Genomic DNA, 21367 nt, shown 5'->3' with positions numbered 1-21367 from the left:
GGTCACCACCCTTCCCAAAATATACAATAAAAAGTGATCAAAAAGTCACATGTACGCCAAAATAGTACCAATACAAACGACAACCCATCCCACAAAAAACAAGCCCTTACACCGCTTTTTTGACTGAAAAAAAATAAGTTATGGCTCTCAGAATATGGTGACACAAAAAATAGTTTATTTTATAAATATGTTATTTTATTGCGCAAACGCTGCAAAATTTTAAAAAAACGATATACATATGGTATCGCCGTAATCGTACCGACCCACACAATAAAGTAAAACGTTCATTTATAGCCCAGAGTGAACGCAGTAAAGAAAAAAAAAAACATTGTCAGAATTGATGGTTTTTGGTCAACTTGCTTGCCGAAAAATGGAATAAAAAGTGATCAAAAAAATTGCATGTACCCCAAAATGGTACCAATGAAAACTACAGATTGTCCCGCAAAGAATAAGCTCTCACACGGCTCCGGTGGTGAAAAAAAGAAAAAAGTTCTGGCTCCCAGGATATAGCGATGCAAAATGTGCAGTGGTCCAAAAGCGGATAAGATTGGGCTCCATTTTTTAAGTGCGACACTGGCCACATATCTGCGGATTATTATTTATTTACCCCATTATTATACCCTCTTATTATGCCCCTGATGTACCCTGCCCAGCCTACATATGTACAGATTATAAACTGAAATACCAGCAAAACGCCAGCGCTGCTACCAAGCAAAATCTGCGCTCCCTAAAGCCAAATGCGGTCTCCTCCCTTCTGAGGTCTACAGCATGCCCAAACAGCACGAGATGTCCTATGTGCCTTCCAATATAAAAAATGGAGAAAAAAACTAACATGGCTAACATGCGATGTAGTTTCATTGTATACTTCAATACCACATCAAGTTGCACATTATGCACTCAAATACCATTTAACTGCACACAGCACCTATAGCCAGGATTTTCAAATCTACATTTTGGAAGTATTAATGTTCCTTATGTCGCACAATCATTTCCAGTTCGATGGAAAATTCTATTTACAATTATCAGGCGTCTCAATGGGAGCCAAATTTTCTCCATCTATTGCAAATCTGGTCATCTCATGGTGGGAGCAATTTTTCATTTTTTCAACTAATAACCCATATGAAGGACAAATAGAATGGTACGGAATATACATAGATGACCTTCTATTCATATGGAAAGATGATATAAATACAATTCCTTCATTTATTGAATTCCTAAACAATAATACATACAATCTCAAATTTACCCACAATCATGACCAAAACAACATTACTTTCCTAGACTTAGATTTAAAAGGTGAAGATGGTAATATTAAAACCCACCGCAAACTAACAAGTGGAAACACAATATTACATGCCAATAGCAACCACCTCAAACAAACCATTAAATCTATTCCGGTGGGGGAAATGTATCGTGCCAAGAGAAACTGCACCTCTCATATTCAATATTTAGAAGAAAAAAAATCAAATCGAGACAAGGTTACAAAACAGAGGATACCCCAAATGGTCCCTCAAAAGAGCAGATAATATTACAGCTAAAACATTCAGAACTAATCTGCTAAATCAGACTAATAAAGGTAAAGAATTGGAACCAGATAAGCCTACTCTAGTCCTCCAACAGAGCAATCAATTCCAACAGATCAAACAAATCATAAACAAATATCTACCCATCTTAATGGAAGATGACAATTTAAGATCTATCCTCAAAGGAGGATGTAGAGTAGTAGCCCGTAAAGCCCCATCACTTGGAAGCATTCTATCTCCATCTCTATTTCAATCTACAGAACCCAAAACCACCTGGCTGGAAAATAAAGGCTCCTTTAAATGTGAACAACATCCATGTAAAATATGCTCTTATACCAACATTTCTAAAACTTTTTCCTACTCAAATAACTCAGAGACATTCATTATACAAAATTGCATCAATTGTAACACGGAACTAGTAGTCTATATAATAGAATGCAACGAATGTAACCTGAAATATGTTGATTGTACCAGCCGTAAATTAAAAATTCGTATACTTGAACATCTAAGTTACATAAGAAATCCCAATATAAGCAATATTTCGAATGCGGCAAGGCATTTCATCCACCATCACAAAAGAACAACTAATTAATTCAGATGCTATGCAATTGAAAAAATCCGCAAATCCAAGAGAGGAGGAAATATTAAAGAAAAAATGCTTCAAAGAGAAGCATATTGGATTTTCCGTCTTAAAACTAGAGTTCCAGAGGGTCTCAATTTAAAAAGGGACACATATAACAAAGTTTGAAAAGGTCTCAGTTTTACATAAAATAGATCAAGTTCCATGATTGAAATTACATAAAAACAAGACACATCATCATTACTAGCTAAATTCATAATTACCCCTTACAATAAGCTCTTCTGCTAATCTACTAGTCCTTATCTACACATGTAGCATAAAAGCTGCACAAAAACACATTCTTATTATTGTCATATCCAGAAACCTAGAAAGTATCTATATTTCCTGTTATAATAAAGATATATTATTATGAATAAGTGTTGTACATAATAACAAATATATTGAATAATAGTGTATGTAGAACCTAAACACGAGCACATAAACAAAGATATGAATATATATAATTATATATTTTCTACCTAATAAAAAGTTTATAAAGACATCCACAATCTCAATTTCTAATTTAATTCATTTTTTAACCAGCATTATATATTGAAACACAAAAAGATATATATGCTTTTTAGCCGATCATCTTACAATTTCCCAATACCTAATAAATACATTTTTTCTTTCTTTACTTAGTCACTATACACATTATTCCAACTCAATGCGATTTATATGCTATCTCTAAACATTTCTGAAATAGTGAAAAAACTACCAAGAATATCCATTACATCCGGAATATACAACACCTCATTTTTTCAATATACTAAGCTACAATAAAAATTACAACTCCAATAAAAACCACGACAAGCAGTCCCAATTATAAGCCATAATACTTACCATCACGGAGTTGTTCGGGCCAGGATACCGGATGTCAGTTGGATGAAACAAATCAAGGTTTTTAAATACAGCATTCCCAGTCAGTCATTTCACTTCAAGCCATGAATAAGAGCGCAGACAGCGTTCGAAACGCGTAGGCTATTTACCTCCATTCACATTCCCAGCATTGCAGGACATTATCACTGATATGCTATCGATCCAATTTTAATGAAGAAAATTAAAACTTAGAAAAAGCTTCTTTTTAATTATCACAGCGCTGGATCCATCCACTTTTTCTCTACAAACAATGCCCAAACAGCAGTTTACCTCCACCGATATGGCATCGCCATACCCGGGAGAACCCGGTTAATATTTTATGAGGTATTTGTGGCACAAACTGGGCACAACATATAGTGCACTAAAATGGCACATCAGTGGAAAATTTTACTTTTCACTCTGCACCATCCACTGCACATTAAACCGTTCGCGCACCACGACTTAATAGCATGTCGTGGTGTGGGGGGTGGATGTATGGAGAGGGCTCACGCGCTGAGCCTGCGCCATACGCTGCGGGTGTCAGCTGTGTAAATGAGCTGACACCCGGGACTAACGGACAGGAACAGCGATCGCTGTAAAAATTACAATATACTGCAATACATTAGTATTGCAATGTATTGTACAAGCTATCTACTGATTTGCTGGTTCAAGTCTCCTATGGGGACTAATAAAATGTATAAAAACAAAAGTAAATAGTTATTACTAGGGCTTATTCAGACAAACGTGATATACGTCCGTGCAACACGCGTGATTTTCACGCGCCTCGCACTGACCTATGTGAGTCAATGGGTCCGTTCAGACAGTCCGTGATTTTCACGCAGCGTGTGTCCGCTGCGTAAAACTCACGACATGTCCGTTCTTTATGCGTATTTCGCGCATCACGCACCCATTGAAGTCAATGGGTGCATGAAAACCACGCATGGCACACGGAAGCACCTCCGTGGGACATGCGTTTTTCACGCAAGACTTGTTAAGTGTATGTAAATGAGTTTGAAAACTTGTCCAAACAAGCACAAACCAGGAAGTTGCTTTGCAATTGTTTGGCACATACTGAGCTGGACACGGACAACTGCAGTCATGCCTAGGGGTTGTGACGTCGAGAAACTGATCTGCCTTGTCCAGGAGAGGCTGGAGTTGTGGGACACGCGTGCAGAAGCATACCACGACCGCACGGGCAAAGAAGTGGCATGAGATCATGTAGCACAGACGCTCTTCAGCCAGGAGTGGGCTAAAGGCAGCACACGCGACCGAAAGATAATTGGTAAGTACATTTATTTCTAGATGTCATGTAAAACCCACATGCTATAGTGTGTCCCTGTGTTAACATTTTCCAAATGCCCAACGTAGCGTGTGTGTCACAGCATCATTGAGCTTGTGTAATGTATGTTGTTGTATAACGGAATGAAAAAGTTTCCAACAAGTGTAGATTTGTGTGCTGTAACATCATGACTGACCATTGTTTTTGTACCATCCTTTGTACAGTGGATGATGTGAAGACCCGGGGGAGGAGCACCCGTGATCAATTCCGCCGGGAATATGGGGCCAGAGGCCGAAGTGGAGATGGGGCAGCCAAAAAAAGGAAGTATCTGTACACCCAGCAGCTCATGTTTCTGAAGGACATCATGGAGATGCGAACGTAAGTAATGATACTGTACCTTTTAGAAATGTCAGTGTTCACATGTCATGTAAGAGGGTGTTTGTCAATTGTGGCAATGTTACTAATCACTCTACATTTGTATTATAGAAGCAGTCACAATCTCCAAGATACAGAAGAGGAGCCTGCCCATGAAGAGCCGTATGCGCCAGAAGACGCAAATCTCCTGATGGCCTTAACACCCGAGGCGACAGCTCCCGAACCAGCCCCACAATCTTCCAGCCAACCACAGGTGCCACCGGACGATCTTGGTCAAACCACCGCAGCAGCCAGGCGCAAGCGCACCCACATGGCTTCCGCAGGTGCACAAGTGGACACAAGGGTACTGGAGTACCTGCGGCGCTGCGCAGACGAGGACGCCTGTGACGCCTTTGGCTGCACCATAGCCCCGTTACTGCGGAAGGTACCCAACCATAGGATGGCGCGCCTCCAGTCCTCCATTATCTCCCTCATTGACAGTGCCACACCTCCAAACAATCCACAATTGAGCATTGGCGTGAATTGACGGAGCCTTCGGTGGCCTTCCTTGCACCTGGCCCATCCCAGCCTGCCACCCCCTTGGCACGCCAACATTATTATCGGCCAATGGTGTCACGCATGTCTCCTGGTTCTGTGCCGGGGCGTGAGCGACATTTCCCTGGCTACAGCCGACCGGTGGAAAGCTTTCCTCAGGCCCAAACTCATGGCTATCAGACGCAGCATCAGCACCACTATGCTGTTGAGGAACATCCCCTGCAGGCCCATGGACAGAATAGTGGTGCTGAAATGGCCAGCTACACCTCTCCGCCTCATCTATATCATGAGTTGTAGTGCTGTGACTTTACAATAGTTTATGTTCTCATTTAGGCCTCTTTGGGTTAATTGTTTGCGAATTTGCATCATGTTGGTGCGATGTTTTATAATACGTTTACATATGTTGTATGTACTGATTTTGTGTGGCATCAACATAAAGTCTGGTTTTGTTTTAGTCAAAAAGTGTGTGTGTTTTCCTAAATTTCGTATGTTTCACGATCTTTGCCAATCATGTCCTTGTGTAACGTATCCACACGGTGGACAGGGCCCAATATTGTTGCACACCATCATTGAGGTATTAGTTTATCTGTTGGGGTTTTGCTAGAATCAACATCGAATTCTATGCGGCCGTGCAGTGCTATCATATTTGACGCACAAAGGACAGTTGTGATTGTATTAGAGAACATTGGTATTGGCAATGTGCTTCACATAGAATTACCTCTTTGGCTGCTAAATACTAAGTCGAAACCCCAAAAGATATAAGCTCGCAACCCACGTCAAGGGTCCTCATGTATTGCGAGTCCCTAATACTACAATCCCCCACAAAACAATATACATTGGGGTCACTAATGAGATATTTCGAGAATAGTTAGAACTATGCCACCGTTTACATTGAATCGTCCTGCCATGGTAGTGCTCCAGCAGGGCTGTCAAAATATTCAGCAAATATTTCACGCACTCGGATACCAGATGTTTGTGCCCTCCCTAGTGGAATTGCCCACACAATGGTTGATGTGGTTGCATTTCTTAGGATATATTCGGCATCAAAAATTGCATCATGTATGCGTGTAAATTTATGAAGAACTACACACGCTTGTATGACACGTGTCACATTCTGCGGCGTCATTTGCATTGTTGTGATAAAGACCCTCCTTTTGTTTGACATTATGCCAAATGCACATTCCACACATCTTCGAGCTCTGCTTAGCCGGTAATTGAAGATGCGCCTACGGTCATCCAAGCCCCTTCTTGCAAATGGACGCATTACTTGGCTTGTCAGGCCAAAACCCTCATCTGCAACGATTACATATGGGACTGGTGGTCCGCTGGAGCCAGGGAGGATGGTCGGTTCAGGCACAGAAAGTTGATTGCTCATAAGCCGATGGCCCATTCTGGATGACCGAAATATGCGTGCATCAGCAGAGCTTCCATACGACCTAATGTCTACTATTGTAAAACAATAATTACTGTCGGCCAAGGCCAACAAGACGATAGAAAAATCTGCTTGTAGTTATAGTATCTGGAGCCAGAGTGGGGGGCTTCTTCACACGAATGTGCTTCCTGTCTAGGGCACCAATACAATGAGGAAATTGGGTGCCGCTACTAAAATCTTCAGAAATACTAAGCCAGTGTTCTGCCATGGGCTGAGGCATGACCGTGGTCTTTAATCTCTGCCACAGCACGACACAGTTGCCTGTCACAATGACTGAAATTGTGCTCACTCCCAGAAGAAATTCAAAATGTAAGGAATGGTAACTATTTCCTGTTGCAAGAAATCTATATGGCTGACAAAAAAAATAAATACCTATTATGTAGGACATGACACCCACACACCATCCTGTAAGCACTAATTGTATAAAACACACATACCTCAAGGTCACAAGGAGTCGCTCCTCTGGGGAAATGCAGCGCCGCATGTTTGTGTCCTGGTAGGTGATTCCTGTACGAATCTCCTCAAGCAGCAGATCAAAGGTGGCCACAGACATGCGACAAAACGACCTAAATTTCTCTGGGTGACGCCGGAGGTCATCATAGAGGGTATGAAAGTGCCCTTTGGAGGTGCATTGTGCCACAAGATGATGAACCCAAATCCTCCCTCTTCTCCGCGTTTGGTCCTGTAGCATGGTACGGCGCTCGCCAAATCGACGAGAAACCATCCACGCTAGCAGCACGCGGCCCAGCGTCGTATACAGCATAATTTTGATTAGAAGAAAACAAGCCAGTAAACACTGTAAAGTACCCAAAGTATTTGCCAAGCTGCAAAAACGATGAGAACATGCGCACACATCAAGCATGTGTTTGTGAAGGGTGCCTTTTTGTAGGCTGGCCTCTCCTTAACGCCAGTCTCCGTTTTTTTAACGCGCGTGAAAAACGCATGCCATACGCACGTAAAATACGCAGAAACGCAGCATAAACGGATGACACGCACCTACAATGTGCGCAATACGCCGCGTTTTTTGCGCGCGCAAAACGCACACGCTCCTTAGTGGAAAAAAATTTAACAAATATTTAAAGTCCAAAAAAAAAACCTTTTCACATTTTTTCTCTAAAGTAATGTAAAAAAATAAAATAAAATACCCAAAATTAGTATCGCTGCGTCTGTAAAAGTCCAAACTATTACAATATGCCATTATTTAACTCGCACGGTGAACGCCGTGACAAATTAAAGAATTTAAAACTGCAAAATCTGTGTTTATTGGTCACCTTGGCTCTAACAAAAAATGGAATAAAAAGTGCTCAAAAAGTTATATGTACCAAAAAATGGTACCAATAAAAACTACAGCTCGTCTCTCAAAAAATAAGCCCTCATACCACTCTATTGATAGAAAAATAAAAAAAGTGTGGGGTTTTGCCGTACTCTTGAGAAATTGCTTTACAAATGTTGGGGTGCTTTTTCCTCCTTTATTCTTTGTGAAATTGAAAAAATTCAACATTTTTGTAATGAGAGGGGGTAGGGAAACGGACAAGTGAGCCCTAATCTACCCGCCACTCTGTCCCTGCCTACTTGCAACGACCCGCCCTAGGCGACAGGGTACAACTGGGCGACGGTCCCTACGCTCAGTAAGTGCACGAGACAAACAGACAAGGGTACACAAAGCTAAGGGAAATGGGGCAGTTGCCCACGGCAACACCGTGAGCAACAAGAGTGGTGAACGAGCCGAGTCAAACCAGGAGTGAACGAGGTACCAAACGCAGAGCAGGAGAGTAGTCAGTAAGCCAGGGTCAGTATGGAGCAGGATCAAATAGTTATAAGCTGTAGCTGGGCCAGGAAACCACACGAGAAGAATCACAAGCAAAGGAGGAACAGGAAAGGCAGGTATAAATAGACAGAGGGCGGGAGCTAGCTCCGTCTGGCCAGGCTGCGATAGGCTCTCCCACTCCTAAGCCTGCCATCCTGAGTGGTGGAAGATGGAGTCAGTCTCAGAGACATAGACTCAGGTGCAGACTGATTACCTATGGGCGTATACACAGAAGTTGTACCTGGCAGATCCTTTAGAATTTTAGTGGAAATAATGTTGATATTAATTTTCACAGCCTAATTCTAATAAATGCTGTAAAAGACCTGTGGGGTCTAAATGCTCACTATACCCCTAGATAGATTCCTTAAGTGATATAGTTTGCCAAATGAGGTTACTTTTGGGGGGCTTCCACTGTTTTGGTCCCTTGGGGGCTTTGCAAATTCGACATGACACCCGAAAACCATTTCAGCTAAATTTGATCTCCAAAAGCCAAATAGCGCTTCTTCTCTTCTAAGCCCAGCTGTGGGTCCAAACAGCACTTTATTACCACATATGGCGTATTTACGTAATCAGGAGAAATTGTTTTACAAATGTTGGGGTGCTTTTTCTCCTTTATTCCTTGTAAAAATTAAAAATGTCTACGTTTTTTTCATTAAAAAAAAGTAGATTTTTACCTTTAACGACTAATTCCAATGAATTCAGCAAAACTATTCCAGCAAAATCCAAAATACAAATGGTGCTCCTTCTTTTCTGAGCACTGCTGTGGGTCCAAACAGTAGTTCATTACCACATATGGGGTATTTCTATAATCTGAATACATTTCTTTACATATGTTGGGGTGCTTTTTCTACTTTATTCCTTGTAAAAATTAAAAATGCCTATGTTTTTTCAGAAAAAAGGTAGATTTTCATCTTCACATACCAATTCAAATAAATTTAGCAAAAAAAACTGTGGGTTCAAAATGCTAACTATACCCCTAGATAAATTCCTTGAGGGGTGTAGTTTCCAAAATGGGGTCACTTTTGGGGGGTCTTTACTGTTTTGGCACCACAAGACCTATTCAAACCTGACATGGTGCCTAAAATATATTCTAAAAAAAGGAGGCTCCAAAATCAACTAGGTGCTCCTTTGCATCTGAGGCTTGTGTTTCAGTCCATTACCACACTAGGGCCACATGTGAGATATTTTTAAAAAAACCTGCAGAATCTGGGCAATAAATATTGAGTTGCATTTCACGGGTAAAACCTTCTGTGGTACAGAAAAAAATGTATTACAACTGAATTTTGGCAAAAAAATGAAATTTGTAAATTTGCTTTAATTCCTGTGAAACGCCTAAAGGGTTAAAACACTTTCTGAATGCTGTTTTGAATACTTTGAGGGGTGCAGTTTTCAAAATGGTGTGATTTATGGGGACTTTCTAATATATAAGGCACTCAAAGCCACTTCAGAACTGAACTGGTCCCTGAAAAAATACAGTGAAGGAAATAAGTATTTGATCCCTTGCTGATTTTGTAAGTTTGCCCACTGTCAAAGACATGAACAGTCTAGAATTTTTAGGCTAGGTTAATTTTACCAGTGAGAGATAGAATATATTTAAAAAAAAGAAATTTTTTTTTTTTTTTTTTTTTTGTTAAACAGTTAGTGTATAAGTGATTAAACATTGTTCTAATTTTTTTAATTTTCTCACGAGTCAGGAAATATTATAAATTAGATTCTAATTTATAACATTTCCCAGTGCTGGTCACTAGATGGAGCAATTCCCAAAATTGCAGCATTGGCATGTGGTAAAGCACATTGCTTTATGCTGCAAAATTTGAGAAAACTCACTCGCTCTAGTGAGCTCACAGATTCCCCCCTCCTTTATCCTGGCTAGTGCCAGGAGAAAGGAGGGGATTGAACGGTCAAACCTCCTACACTGTGTGTCGCCATTTTTTGAGCTAACACACAGTGTAGTAGGTTTACATACAGTAGTAAACACACAGTAAAACACGTACATACACAGACCTAACTTACGTGCTCCTGCCGCCGCTCCCTCCGGTTAGTCCGCTCCGTCTGCTACCTCCGCTCCAAGTGCACAAGTCCGGAAGCCGCGACCAGTAGTAATCTTACTGTCCGGCCGCGGCTTCTGGTCCACAAGAAAATGGCGCCGGACGTCGCTCTGCCGAAGACCTTCAATTTGGACTGTGTGGGAGCGGCGCATGCGCCGTTCCCACACAGACGGCGTACAGCATAGTGGATGGAACGGGCCCCGTTCGCATTCACTATGGGCTGTATGTGCCGTATTCCATGTCTGTATGTGTCGTTAATCGACACATACAGAGATGGCAAAAAAATGGCAGCCCCATAGACAAGAAAAAGTTACAAAATAAAAAAAAGTAAAACACAAACACACAAATAAATAAAAAATGTTTTAATAAAACACTAAAAGCAAATTGATATAAAAAAAATTTTTTTTCGCGACACTCGTCCTTTAATACTTGGTGGCAAAACCCTTGTTAGCAAGCACAGCAGTCAGACGTTTTTTGTAGTTAATAAAGAGGTTTGCACACATGTTAGATGGAATTTTGGCCCACTCCTCTTTGCAGATCATCTGTAAATCATTAAGATTTCGAGGCTGTCGCTTGGCAACTCGGATCTTCAGCTCCCTCCATAAATTTTCGATGGGATTAAGGTCTGGAGACTGGCTAGGCCACTCCATGACCTTAATGTGCTTCTTTTTGAGCCACTCCTTTGTTGCCTTGGCTGTGTTACGGGTCATTGTCATGCTGGAAGACCCAGCCACGAGCCATTTTTAATGTCCTGATGGAGGGAAGGAGGTTGTCACTCAGGAATTGACGGTACATGGCTCCATCCATTCTCCCATTGATGCGGTGAAGTAGTCCTGTGCCCTTAGCAGATAAACACCCCCAAAACATAATGTTTGCACCTCCATGCTTGACAGTGGGGACGGTGTTCCTTGGGTCATAGGCAGCATTTCTCTTCCTCCAAAAACAGCGAGTTGAGTTAATACCAAAGAGCTCAATTTTAGTCTCATCTGACCACCGCACCTTCTCCCAATCACTCTCAGAATCATCCAGATGTTCATTTGCAAACTTCAGACGGGCCTGTACATGTGCCTTCTTGAGCAGGGGGACCTTGCAGGCACTGCAGGATTTTAATCCATTACGGCGTAATGTGTTACCAATGGTTTTCTTGGTGACTGTGGTCCCAGCTGCCTTGAGATCATTAACAAGTTCCCCCCGTGTAGTTTTCGGCTGAGCTCTCACCTTCCTCAGGATCAAGGATACCCCACGAGGTGAGATTTTGCATGGAGCCCCAGATCGATGTCGATTGACAGTCATTTTGTATGTCTTCCATTTTCTTACTATTGCACCAACAGTTGTCTCCTTCTCACCCAGCGTCTTACTTATGGTTTTGTAGCCCATTCCAGCCTTGTGCAGGTCTATGATCTTGTCCCTGACATCCTTAGAAAGCTCTTTGGTCTTGCCCATGTTGTAGAGGTTAGAGTCCGACTGATTAATTGAGTCTGTGGACAGGAATCTTTTATACAGGTGACCATTTAAGACAGCTGTCTTTAATGCAGGCACCAAGTTGATTTGGAGCGTGTAACTGGTCTGGAGGAGGCTGAACTCTTAATGGTTGGTAGGGGATCAAATACTTATTTCTCTGTAAACAAAATTTTGACTATCTGATTTTCTGTTTTTTGTTTTTTTTTATATAATCTATCTCTCACTGGTAAAATTAACCTAGCCTAAAAATTCTATACTGTTCATGTCTTTGACAGTGGGCAAACTTACAAAATCAGCAAGGGATCAAATACTTATTTCCTTCACTGTAGGCTTTTGAAATTTTCTTGAAAATATGAGAAATTGCTGCTAAAGTTCTAAGCTTTGTAACGTCCTAGAAAAATAAAAGGATGTTCAAAAAACTATGCAAACATAAAGTAGACATATGGGAAATATAAACTAGTAAGTATTTTGTGTGGTTTTATTATCTGTTTTAAAAGTAGATACATTTAAATTTAGAAAAATTTTAATTTTTGCTAATTTTCTCTAAATCTTGGTGTTTTTTACAAATAAATATTGAATTTATCGACCAAATTTTTTCACTAACATAAAGTACAATATGTCGCGAGAAAACAATCTCAGAATCACTAGTATAGGTAAAAGGATTCTGAAGTTATTACCACATAAAGTGACACATGTCAGATTTTAAAAATCGGCTTCGTCGTGACGGCCAAAACAGGCTCAGTCCTGAAGGGATTAAGGGCCTGACTTTATTATTGTATGTACTTGGAACAATTTTTATATTATGTAGATGATGTTATCACTAAATGAGTATTTATTTTTAATAATTGATAAAGGCTGGGTCCCCAGCAAGTGCCAGTAAACATGAACTAAAATACTTTTTATATGATGAACTCCATCACTGAGGTGCGGCAGGCGTAGCCTGAGCCAATACAACGCGCTTGTCATGAACTGACAGCAGTGTCACAATTCTAAGCAGCTGTGCAGAAAAGCAACTTGCCGGAGGAGGACAGATGCGGAGGGTTTGCGGTAGTCACAATAAAGCTCACTAATCCGTCTCACGTGCGATCTCACCCCAGGCTCACAGTACAGCCTGGTGACATGTACTAACAAGGGATGGTGACTAACAGATGAGGAGGACCAAACCAGGTCCTAATGACATCAGCAATTGTCAAAGTAAAGTAAAGGCCAAAGACTCAAGTGAATCCGTCAGCAGTATCCAAGTGTTTTAATAAATAGGTGACTAGGAGGAGGGTAATAATAAATCCCCCAGTGGACACCACCGTACAGTCTGACTCCATCATTGTGTGGGTTACCCTAAGGGCGACAGTCAGTGAAAAGCAGAAGACAGAAGAGGATGATGATACACAGGACTTGTCAATGAACTGATGGGACCCAAACTTGAGCTGTCATAGCATGAGATTGGTGATAGCATTATTTTATTAGTTGAGGCCCTATTGTTTATATTGTCTGAGGTTTATAATTATAAAGTGTGTAAATATGTCACGATACTGCAAATTACAATCGGAGGTGTTTTATGTGGAGGTATGAGGTGAAGGTCACTGGTTGTTGTTGCTCATAAGTAAGAAGTACATGGCAGCAGTGAGAGCCCTGATGTTATGTTACCTGTGTGTCTTTAGGTTTGAGGACGATGCAACCCACGACTTCTTGTATCCGCAGGGGTAAAAGTCAGATTAGGACAGTAAGTGACAGTGCAGCACAATTCTTATGACCAATACATGTGCCGTGGTGGTGAAGTTTGGATAATTGCCAGCATTAGTAGGTTTAATAGTAAAGGAGACAAATGGTGATGTAAATAGGCCCTAATATAGAGAAATTAGCGGAAATGTTTGACAATGTTACAGATCATTTGTTTGATGTTTTGAATGTAACTTTTGCATTTGTTAGATAATTTATATATAATAGTGTGAGATGTTTTGAATGCTGCCCAAGGGGCATGTGTCAAGTAGTTGACCCAGAATGTTGCCATTATATAGACCTTTTTGGCATTATGCAGGTCAAGTATGACATAGAGCAAGAGTGGCCAGAGTGGTTGTCATGTCTAGACCCCTCTAACTGGTTTGAGGGTATTGGGGGTTGGATAATGGGTTGCTCCAGCGTCTCCTGCAGGTTGTTTTGTTATGTATTGCATTATATTTGCTTCTGAGACTCATATTTTGAGGCCTGCCAAAATGTTTGCAATGCTTCGCAGTAAAGGCCCAAATAATTATCCACCAGCCTGGATCCTTTGATCAAGTATATTTTATGAGTGAAATGAGTATGGGTTAAGTAAGTGCACAAGGGGGGATAAGCCCTTCTTTAAATACCTAGCTTGGATACAAAATGTCCTCAAATAAACAAAAGGTGGGAAATGTGAAAGTGATTAATATAATGTTTAAATTATTTCATGTTGTGCAGCGGCCATCTTGTCTGGAGTCCCCATCTTGTTTCTTTTGTAATGAATAAGAAAAGTCTTTACTCCTTTAAGATAGGTTTTTATGTTTCTAAGTTGAATTATCTTTGACCTTGGTTTCCATTCAAGCCTTGGAAGGAAGGAACAGGGAGTGAGATAGGAGGAGGGAGACACATTCAGATATGCAGGTCAGTATTTCTCCCCCATCATAATAGTTTTGCCAGGAAAGGAAACGCCACCTGCAAACCCTGATGTGTGAAGAATTATAATAATGCATTTGGAATGTATCGTGTTTCTGTAATTGGCTGAATTTAAAATATTGTCACATTGCCTCTGATTGGTTAACTTCAAGCCTACACCCCTTTTGAATGATATTATTGTAATTGAGTTTGGCAATAAACCGCAGAGGAGTATTTTGAGCATGCGAGCATTGTCTGTGTGTTATTTCTCCTCCCTCGATATATACCGATAAAACATGATTTGAAACAATAAATCACTGGAGGGCGGGTATCGGTTGACATACCCATTACAAATTTCAGTCTAATATATTTTGGCCCATGAATGCGTTAACACCTTTCATTGCAATCCTGCTTATGATGATATGAGAAGACTGCTGAGATGTAATCCCAACAGAACATTAAGTTTGAGTCTATTGTGAATCTCAGTGGCCAGAGTGAAAACGGCAGGATTTTAGGATTATTTTTTAATATAGATAACGACATCAAAAATTCATATTTTCATAAAACTTGATTTAAACATTAGGTCATTTTCTGATGACACATTCCCGTAAACCCCTTCCCGACATCCGGGAAATATATACAGTGAAGGTTGGGTGGGGGAGTATGGAGCGAGCTTACGGGCTGAGCCCGCTCCATAGAATGAGCGTTTCAGTTGTGTGTAACAGCCGACACTTTAGTGCAGGGGTCGGGAACCTATGGCTCGCGAGCCAGATATGGCTCTTTTGATGGCCGTATCTGGCTCGCAGACAGGGCTCCTACCCAGTGGCGGATTATCATTAGGGCGTTTCGGGCGGTCGCCCGGGGCCCAAGACTGCCAGGGGGCCCAAGGAGCCTATGACCGCCCGAACCCCCTCATGCCCAGTGGCGTCGCTAGCACCGGAGGGAGCCCCGGTGCCAGGACCGCACCTGTCAGGCGAGGGGAGCTTTGCTTCTACTTAGCAGCCGTGGTCTGTGCTGCTTTAGAAGCTCCCCCTCCAGCCCCCCTTCCCTGCTCTAAACATCTCTGCTGCTAGCTGTCGGGACATGGGGGAGGGGAGACTGTCGGCGGGCTCTGTGCTGTGAGCAGGAGAAGAGCTGCAGTGAAGACATAAAAGGTAAGTGCATGTGTGTTTAATATCCATATTCATGTGTGTTTAATGTCCATATTCATGTATGTTTAATGTCCATATTCATGTATGTTTAATGTCCATATTCATGTGTTTACAAGGTGTACTTTGTGTATAATGTGCATACTCGTGTATAATGTGCCTACTTAGTGTATAATGTGCATACTCGTGTGTACTTTGTGTACTATGCATACTTTGTGTATAATGTGCCTACTTTGTGTACTTTGTGCATAATGTGTGTACTTTGTGTACTGTGCGTACTTTGTGCATAATGTGCGTACTTTGTACTGTGCGTACTTTGTGCATAATGTGCGTACTTTGTGCGTACTTTGTGCATAATGTGCGTACTTTGTGCGTACTTTGTGCATAATGTGCGTACTTTGTGCATAATGTGCGTACTTTGTGCATAATGTGGTACTTTGTGTACTGTGCATACTTTGTGCATAATGTGCCTACTTTGTGCATAATGTGCGTACTTTGTGCATAATGTGCGTACTTTGTGCATAATGTGCCTACTTTGTGCATAATGTGCGTACTTTGTGCATAATGTGGTACTTTGTGTACTGTGCATACTTTGTGCATAATGTGCATACTTTGTGCATAATGTGCGTACTTTGTGCATAATGTGCGTACTTTGTGCATAATGTGCCTACTTTGTGCATAATGTGCGTACTTGGTGTACTTTGTTCATAATGTGGGTACTTTGTGCATAATGTGCGTACTTTGTGTACTTTGTGCATAATGTGTGTACTTTGTGCATAATGTGCGTACTTTGTGCATAATGTGGTACTTTGTGTACTGTGCATACTTTGTGCATAATGTGCATACTTTGTGCATAATGTGCGTACTTTGTGCATAATGTGCGTACTTTGTGCATAATGTGCCTACTTTGTGCATAATGTGCGTACTTTGTGTACTTTGTGCATAATGTGGGTACTTTGTGCATAATGTGCGTACTTTGTGTACTTTGTGCATAATGTGTGTACTTTGTGCATAATGTGCGTACTTTGTGCATAATGTGGTACTTTGTGTACTGTGCATACTTTGTGCATAATGTGCGTACTTTGTGTACTTTGTGCATAATGTGCGTACTTTGTGCATAATGTGCCTACTTTGTGCATAATGTGCGTACTTTGTGTACTTTGTGCATAATGTGCGTACTTTGTGCATAATGTGCATACTTTGTGTACTTTGTGCATAATGTGCGTACTTTGTGCATAATGTGCATAATGTGCGTACTTTGTGCATAATGTGCGTACTTTGTGCATAATTTGCGTACTTTGTGCATAATGTGGTACTTTGTGTACTGTGCGTACTTTGTGCATAATGTGCCTACTTTGTGTACTTTGTGCATAATGTGGTACTTTGTGTACTGTGCGTACTTTGTGCATAATGTGCATAATGTGCGTACTTTGTGCATAATGTGCCTACTTTGTGTACTGTGTGTACTTTGTGCATAATGTGCGTACTTTGTGCATAATGTGCGTACTTCGTGCATAATGTGCGTACTGTGTGTACTTTGTGCATAATGTGCCTACTTTGTGTACTAGTGTTTAGGTAGTGTTAGCAATAGTTACGGCGCGGCAGGGTGGTGGTGGAGAAGGGGGGCCCAAGCTTGGGTAACAGCCCAGGGCCCATGGTCTTCTTAATCCGCCACTGCTCCTACCTGTCTATGGGAAGGATGCATGCACCGCGCTCCATCAGGCCGCGGTGCACGCTGATATTGGTAGTTCTTTGATGGCCTGATAAGCATTGGCGGCAGTGGTGAGCGGCAGGGAGCATGGACTACATTTCCCATAACTCCCTGCATAGCCGCGCCGTCTGCAAGCACGCACCTGCGTCCCCTAGTGAAGCGGCATCTGCCTCCTCCCTTGTGTCTCCCTTGGACGTTAACGGTAGGAAGTATTCTATTCGTCGTTGGTTAGCAACAGCATTAAAACGTTATTATGTTATAAAAAAAAGAGTTCGGAGATTTGTTGTTCTTTAAAATTAAATACAAGTCAATGTGTGCACTTTATGTACAGTGAGACTATTTAATAAAGTTCAATTATTTATTACGCTGGGTGTGCCTGCTTGTATGTACCACTTTAAGTAGTAAATGCTTTAGTTCCCTATGGGTCTGAGCCTCTCTTTTTTGTTCATTTTCTGTAAGACCAACACTTTTAAAAGGGCCACTGACAGATACAATTGCTCCAGCGGTCACTTAGTACACAAAGGAGTGTTCCTCTCTGCTGCACTAAGCCACCGCTGGACCTAAACAATAATTCGCTGTAAAATAATAAAATAGATAATTGACATAACTGACAATGCGTTGTGTGACATGTCCAACATTCCAGCTTCTTTCTTCTGCGAATGCCTCAAAGCTGGCATTCTCTCAACATCAGGTGGGAAGAATGCCAGCTTCCAGTCATGCGCAGGAAAAAGAAGAAGCCAGACTGCTGGACTGATGTCATGCATCGCAAGCTCACAATGTAAGTTATTTATTTAATTTTTTTACTGCTAATTACCATTGTTTCAGTCCAGTTGTGGCTTTATACAGCAGGGAGGAGCATTCCTTGCTGTACTAAGTGAACATTGGAGCGATTGATCTGTCAATGGCCCTTTAAACATATTGTACGGCTCTCGCGGAATTATATTTCAAAATATGTGGCGTTTACGGCTCTCTTAGCCAAAAAGGTTCCTGACCCCTGCTTTAGTGTAACGAGCACTCGTTTAATGCCTTAGATGTCGCGGTCAAAAGCAACCGCGGTATCTAAGTGGTTAGAAACAGGGGGGTGGCCCTCCGGTCACGTTGCATCGTCCCGCCCCCGCCGCGACACAATTGCAGGGTGCCGATGGTTGGCATGGCAGCCTGGGGGCCCGATAAAGGCCCCCAGGTCTGCCATCTGTGTACTCCTCTGAAGTACTGCCTCTGGCTGGGCTTCATTGGAGTCTGTCAGTATAACAATATACATTAGTTTTGCAATATTTCATGCAAGCGATGCAACGATCGCTGGTTCAAGTCCCTTAAGGGGACTAGTAAAAAAAAATTCAATACAGTTAAGTATAGTTTTCTTAATATATAAAAAGAAATATTAAAAGTAAAAAAAAAAAAAACTTATCCCATTTTCCCCCCAAGCACAATATAATACAGAAAAAAAAATGAACATAACTGGTATCATCGCATCCTTTAAAGTGAGAACTATTACAAGATAACATAATTTAACCCACATGGTGAATGCCGTAGAAAAATAAAAACCGCCAGAATCGCTGTTTTTTGGTCACTTCATTTCCTTAAAAAAATTAGATAAAACGTCATAAAAAAGTCTTATGTAGCCCAAAATGGTACGAAAAGAAACTACAGCTCACCCCAGCAAACAATAAGCCCTCATAACGCTCAAATTGACGGGAACTGAGTACGGGACTGAGTAGGTGGGGCCCACTGCTCCCGCCATAACCGCCGCCGCTCCTGTCATGACCGCCGCTCCCACCATCCCGACCACACCAAAATACTCTTCTATCTAGCAGACGTGCTGCATGCAGAGAGGAGCAGAAGAACAGAAGAAACCTGCGTATGAGGAGAGCGTGAGCAAGCAGCCCTCCCCAATAAATGGATGGTTGGATACAGGGATGATGGGGTTTGTATACAGTTCACTGAAATGACAACTGAGTAAATAGATATCTTTAATAGTAACTAGTTTAAAAACAGGGGTAACACACCACTGTGACATAAGCCCCACCGTGAAAATAAAAAATGTATTAAACAAAAAAACACTGAGTTATTATGATACCTATATCTCTGTGTTTAAACGATATTTGTAGGAATCAGCATATACCCAGGGCACAACAGTAGTACAAACCCAAATAGAAGCATAGGTGTCCGACAGAATCGGATCTCCTAACGCTGGGTGTAACACAATATAGTTGTCCCCAATGCACACATTCCATAAACATTAAACGACCCTACGCGTTTCAGATACTCATCCTCAGGGGTCCGTATCTTGGTAACTCTGGCCTCATCACCAGCGATATTAGTATTCAACAGCGGATATTCCGCTGTGCGTCACGGGAAGATGCACGTATCGATGTCAACGGCATACTTCATTGCAGGCGCTAGGTTACTATAAACGCTAGACTCCACCCATCGTATTCGGCGGCAACACATGAATTGACCAATCACAACACCCTCTCGATTCGTGACACCTGCCCATGTGACCCCCCGCCGTCAGCTGACAGCCAAGGGTCATCATCGGCCGCATCATGCCGAACGCGCAGGCGCAGTGGAAGCCAAGGACGTATCGCCCGGACTGCCAAACACGAGGAGGTAAGCGCTAAAAGATGATGTGTTATAAGTATATCTTGCGGGACAGTATAACACCGCAAGTGGGCAACCTCACAAAGCAACTCAAGAGATATACATATATATTGTATACAGGGATAATGGGGTTAATGCAGGGATGATGACTGGACTACCCATCTTCGCTGTATATAATCCCCATCATGCCAGGTGTCGCCGCTATGGCTGCTACAGCAGTAGCGACGCCACTGAGAGAATAAGCACCCAGGCAGAAAGGCAGCTGCTGAGTCACTGGGCCCGGGCACTTCTGAAACACAAGCAAGGGAAGGGAGTCAGGGCAGCACTCCCTTCCACCTGCTGAAGTGATGCACCCTTTGCAATAGCAGAGGTCGCACACCCCTAAGGCCGGCCCTGGCTGGACCATTGTCCTAAACAAGCATAAATTTTGAAGTTGTTAATCTGTTTTGTCACTATGTAATATCTGATATTGTCTATACATGTTCCCTCGGACTAATGTGCTGCAGAATATGTTGGTGTTATATAAATAAAGATTATTATTATTATTACTTAGGAGGCACCATTACTATGCGGGGGGGAATAAAGGGGTACTTTTACTGTGTTGGGGTTTAGATGAGTGCTATTACTATGTAGGGGCACTAAGGGGGCCCTCTTACTGTGTGTAGGGCACTAAGGGGGCACTTTTACGTAGTAGGGGGCACTATATGACTGCGTATAGGTCACTAAGGGGGGATTTTTACTAAGTAATGGGGCACTTTTACTAAGTGGGGGCACTAAGGATACACTATTACTATGTGGGGGAAAAAATAAATGCATTATTACTGTGTTGGAGCACGAATGGGGCACCCTTACTGTGTTGATACCACTAAGGGGGTACTATTAATGTATGATGCACAACAACGGGCACACTACTGTGTGAAGCACTATAAGGGTATGTTCACACGGTTTCTTTTCGGCTGTTTTTCGTGCCGTAAATGGCCGAAAAAGCAGACGTTTAATTTTTTTATGCAGCCATTTTGAAAAACGGCCGCGTAAAAAACGTCCGCGAAAAAGAAGTGCATGTCACTTCTTGAGCCGTTTTTGGAGCCGTTTTTCATTGACTCTATAGAAAAACAGCTCCAAAAACGGGTGTAAAAAAACACAGCGAAAAACGTGAGTTGCTTAAAAATGTCTGAAAATAAGAAGATGTTTTCCCTTCAAAACAGCTCCATATTTATAGACATTTTTGGCTAAGCGTGTGAACATACCCTAACTGTCTGGCACTATTATGTTTGAGGTAACTTTAGTTATGACACCATTAATTTTGAAGTACAAGTATTTGGGACCCTTTACTACACAGCAGGTACAGTAATGTGGCACCT

The sequence above is a fragment of the Rhinoderma darwinii genome, chromosome 2 (assembly GCF_050947455.1).
Source record: "Rhinoderma darwinii isolate aRhiDar2 chromosome 2, aRhiDar2.hap1, whole genome shotgun sequence".
NCBI lineage: Eukaryota > Metazoa > Chordata > Amphibia > Anura > Rhinodermatidae > Rhinoderma > Rhinoderma darwinii.
The sequence above is the reverse complement of the archived record's forward strand: the minus strand, read 5'-3'. Positions refer to the sequence as shown.